We start from the raw sequence: 5,198 nt of genomic DNA, 5'->3' as shown, positions 1-5,198 counted from the left end.
CTCCGCTCTGTATTTTGTTTCATCACCGTTGGTGATCAGCCCAATCACTGTTGTGTCGTCTGCAAACTTCACGATGGTGTTGGTGTCGAATGCAGGAACACAGTCGTGAGTGAAGAGGGAGTTGAGCATGGGGCTTAGTACACAGCCCTGTGGTGTGCCGGTGCTCAGGGTGATAGTGGAGGACAGGTGCGGGCCCAGTCTCACTGCCTGCGGTCGCTCCGTCAGAAAGTTCAGGATCCAATCGCATATCGGCGAGCTGAGGCCTAGCTGGTGGAGTTTGGTGGTGAGCTTGGTGGGGATGACCGTATTGAATGCAGAGCTATAGTCTATGAAGAGCATCCTCACGTACGTGCCCTGTCTGTCCAGGTGAGTCAGGACAGTGTGAAGAGCCAGAGAGATGGCATCCTCTGTTGATCTATTTACCCTGTATGCAAATTGATGAGAGTCCAGTGAGGCAGGGATGCTGGATTTGATGTGGGAGAGGACCAGCCTTTCGAAGCACTTCATTGGGATTGGAGTTAGGGCAACCGGGCGGTAGTCGTTCAGGTTGGTGACTTTAGACTTTTTCGGCACCGGCACTATGGTGGCTGTTTTCAGGCACTTGGGGACCGTTGCCAGAGATAGAGACAGTTTGAAGATTCTCGTGAATACCTCCGCCAGCTGTACAGCACAGTATATGGAGTAGTTAGGATTTTATTTGTTGGAGTGCAGGAGACTGAAGAGTGATCTTCTAGAGGTGGATAGTCATGATGGGAATAGATAGGATGGCCGCACCAAGTCTTTTCCAAGTTTGGAGATTCAAGAATTAGAAGGCATAAGTTTAAGGTGCGAGTGGAAAGGTTTAATACGAATCTGGGAGGTAACTTTTTCACACAGAAGGTGGTACATATGTGAAATAAGCTGCCAGACAAAGTGGTTGAGTCAGGTACAATAACAACATTTAAAAGACATTTAGATAAGTATTTAGATAGGAAAGGTTCAAGGGATTGGTTTAAACATGGACAAATGGGACTAGCTTCGATAGGCATCTTGGTCAGCATAGATAAATTGGCCCATAGGGCATGTTTCCATGCTGTATGACTCCATGACATCCTAAAAGGGATGTGAAAATACATAAATGCAGTTTTGGTGTTCACCACTTGCTGAAACGATTCCTTACATACATATAAAATGTGCAAGTGACCAAGATTAAAAAGTATTCTATGTTTTTAAGGGTTCTGCAGACATTCTTCATGACTGGTACACTGGCACCCTGCAGAGCACTGATTGCTAAAGTGCCTGTCCCACTTTCACTACCTTTTTTACTCGTGGACATTTTTCATCATGCTAGAAAAAACTCCCCAACCTACTTGATGCCACGAGTACCTACGACCAGCATCACGGCCTGCTACGACCTACCTACGACCTCCTACGGCCTCCTAAGACCTTGTGATGACTATGCTGCGAGTTTGAGCCAAGGGCAAACTCGGCAGAGGTCGTGAATTAGAAAGTGGGACAGGCTCTTAATGCACTCTTAGACCAGCAGTCTTAACACTCACAAGTTTGTACAACAATATATTTTGTAAACTGCACCTGCCCAGGTTTGGGATTGCTGTACTGATGTTCTCTGTGGCACACAACCACCCAAGACGGTGCGGGGAAAGCCTCTACTTAGAAGGTTTCTACCAAAGCCTCTACTTAGAAGGCTTTGGAAGTTCAGCAAGTCCAACAACCTTTACAGATACTCGATAAAAAGCCTTTTAATGGGATCCATCATAGCATGGTTTGGAAACAGCTCCATTCAAGGCTGCAAGGAATTACAGAGAGTTGTGTACATAGACCAGACCATCATGCAGACCAACCTCCCTTCCATCGACTCCTCTACACTTCACGCTGCCTCGGCAAGGCCACCAGCATAAACAAAGACGAGTCTCATCCAGGTCAAGCGGTCCAGGTCCAGGTCTTCTCTCCTCTCCCATCAGGCAAGACGTACAGAAGTGTGAAAATGCATACCTCCAGATTCAGGCACAGTTTTTCATAGATGTTATCAGGCAACAAACCATATTATCACCAATAAGAGAGTGGTCCTGATCTATCATCGACCTGACACTGACTATCCTTAATCGGACTTTACTAGACTTTATCTTGCGTTAAACCTTATTCCATTATCCAGTATCTGTACAGTGTGGCCGGCTTGATTGTAATCATGTTGTCTTTTCCATGACTAGATAGCAGGCAACAGAAAGCTTTTCACTGTACTCGGTACACGTGACAATAATAAACTAAATGAAAGTGATGCATGGTTAGTGCCTGCAATGGCAAGACCCTGGCAGCACCTGCCCTGTGAAGCTGACAGGTCGCCGGGTTGCTGTCACCTCCTGCTTGGATGAATTGGAAACTGCTCTCCCACCATCCCGGGGATCGCTCGGTGACTTTGCATCCATGTTTCCACCTGTAGTGTCCTTTGGCCGAGACCACATGGCTCACAACACACTAGCGTGGTCTCCAGAGGAATGGTCTCTGTTCGCGCTGATTGCATGGTCTTTCTGGTGACCGAATAGCAAACAAAAAAAAGCTTTTCACTGTACCTCGGTACACGTGACAATAAACTGAACTGAACAGATGTCGTTGGCGCTCTCCTCCCTGGGAAGGAAGATGGAGGGAGCCCTGAGGTAATCCCCACACACTCGCAGGCCAGTTACCCTCCTAACTGCGTCCCTATCCTTCTAAAGTCGGGCCATTTTGCTACAAAATGTAAACATATTGTGAAATCCTGTCATGTTTTACTGCCCCTACCGCTCCGCACCCCGGCAGACGACGCCCTGGTGATGGAAGCCCCGGCTGCTGGAAGGCGGGAAACGCGCGCTCCCGTGGACGGCCATGGCCTGTGTGTGTGTGTGTCCACACAGACACCTCGCATTTCCCTACTCTGCCATCAAGCACTACGTTGTTGGGGGATTTTTTGCTTAAAGTTTTTCATAACGTCTCCGTCAACCTGCACTGAATACTTTTGCATGCACGCCTCACCAAATATTTAATCCGAGCGATTGCTGTCCCGCTGAGTTGCAGCAACCATTTCAGTCGTTCTCGATCTACCCAGTGTGTGAGATATGTATATCTCCCCATGTTTAGTGTAGTTTAGAGATGCAGCGCCCTTCGGCCCACGAGTCCATGCCGACCAACCATCCCTGTATACTAACCACGGTTAGTACACTAAAACATTAACAATTCAGTGTTAGTTAGTACTAAAATACTAACAGTGTTAGCTAGTACACTAACTAACGCTTAAAACCCCTAACATTTCACTGTTAGTGTACTAACTCGCTGGTCGGTACGGACTCGGTGTAAATTATGCCCTGACACCAGGGACAATTTACAATCTTTACGGAAGTCAATTAACCTACAAACTGTACGTCTTTGGAGTGTGGTGAGGATCCAGGATAAAAAACCACGGTCACAGTACACACCAAAGATCATAGAGCATCTTTGGTACAAACTCCGTGCAGACAGCACCCGTAGTCAGGATCGAACCCGGGTGCTGTAAAGCAGCAACTCTACCGCTGCGCCACCGCGAAACCTATCACTTTCTCCTCTGCCCCCTGCCGTTGTTTTTCATTGAAATGTTCATAACATCTTCGTCAATCTGCACCAAATAATTCTGCATGCATGCTTCACGAATTACTTAATCCGAGAGATTATCCCCAGTGATATTTTCCAATTCCAATGTGCATATTCTGTGGATTAAAATTTATTGTTGGAACAACATGTATAATGGTCCTTTTCATCTGAAGAGAGACAGAATGATCGTGGCGGTGGTGGAAGGCAACATTAAATATCGTCTTGCATCAACAAAACTGTATAATGGGAGGAAGGACGTAATCGTTTATGATTGTTATTTCATGTTTGTTCTTTTGAACCGAAATTGTGTTCTGTTTAAGAAATCGATTTTCAATTTAGAATAGCCTTCCCGGAGCGGTATAACTGACAGTTACATATGACATGCAACAAAACCAGTACATACATAAATACAAACAATAAAGCAAAGATAAAAATAATGTCCCCAGGTTTATGTAGTTCGAATTAATTTATTCTGCCTGCACATGATCCGTATCCCTCCATTACTCCCCCTTCCCCTCTGTCCAGCAAGTTTAAGAGCTTTGCAAGAAGATATTGCGAATATAGACACCCACAAACAAAGATCATAGAAGGCTCTTTGCCCACAAACTCAGCTTTTGCTCAGACCTTTGACCTGAGGCAGAACAGCATTAGAAAACACACGAGTTTTCAGCTATTTCAGATGAACCGATCACAGATGCTTTCATACATTATTCCACTCTTTATGTAAGGACGTGCTACCCTTTTTTGTGACCTTTTTATGTCTCCAGATTCCAATACATGCTATCTCTTGTTCCTCCGATTGCCTATGTCGGTTCCTATCCAAGGGTCCGGACATGCCATGCATCATTCAGTGCCGTTTTAAGATGATCCGTAAAAATAGAATTTGACTTGTGAGGGAAATGCAGTGCCTGCTACCACCGTCTGCTCTGATCAGAAGCAACAGATTGTTAATTCAATCTGACTTTAGTTTAAATTAGGGTGACATTTTAAAGCCTGGAGTGGCGGATGCAGAAAATGCTAAATTGCACCAATATCTTCACTCTACAACACTTTGCTCTCGCTTTCTTTTCTGTACTGTATGAATGTCTCTCCTTCGGACTTAATTTCTGTATATTTTAAATTATGTGTCGTCATTGCGCATTCGTATGTAGGATGTTTTATTCCCCCCCACCCCCCAATCTATTCTTTACTCCTCCTTTGTTTGATAACGTTAAAAATGAAAACATATTCCTATTTCCTGAGTTCCTCCAGCAATTTGTTTTTTTTTGCTCAGGATTCCAGCATCTGCACTTGTGTCTCCACGTCCATTTTTTTGTGCCTTCTGTCCCTTTGGGTTTATTTTACTCCTAATGTTTGGTTTAGGGCGGCCAATTGAGAATCGCGGCTTTGTTCATGCTCAACTATCAGGTCACCGTTCAACATTGACTACAATGTTTGTAGGTGGACAGTGTGGTTTATATTTTATAAACATATCCAATTGTGCACGCCTCCCAAGTGTGTAGTGTAGCAACGGAATAAACAACTGGGGGAAGACATCAACATAAGCTCAACACCGGTTCCAAGGAAACCCATTCACAGATAAAGAGAGTTTACCAGCCGCT

The sequence above is a fragment of the Amblyraja radiata genome, chromosome 18 (assembly GCF_010909765.2).
Source record: "Amblyraja radiata isolate CabotCenter1 chromosome 18, sAmbRad1.1.pri, whole genome shotgun sequence".
Lineage (NCBI taxonomy): Eukaryota > Metazoa > Chordata > Chondrichthyes > Rajiformes > Rajidae > Amblyraja > Amblyraja radiata.
The sequence above is the reverse complement of the archived record's forward strand: the minus strand, read 5'-3'. Positions refer to the sequence as shown.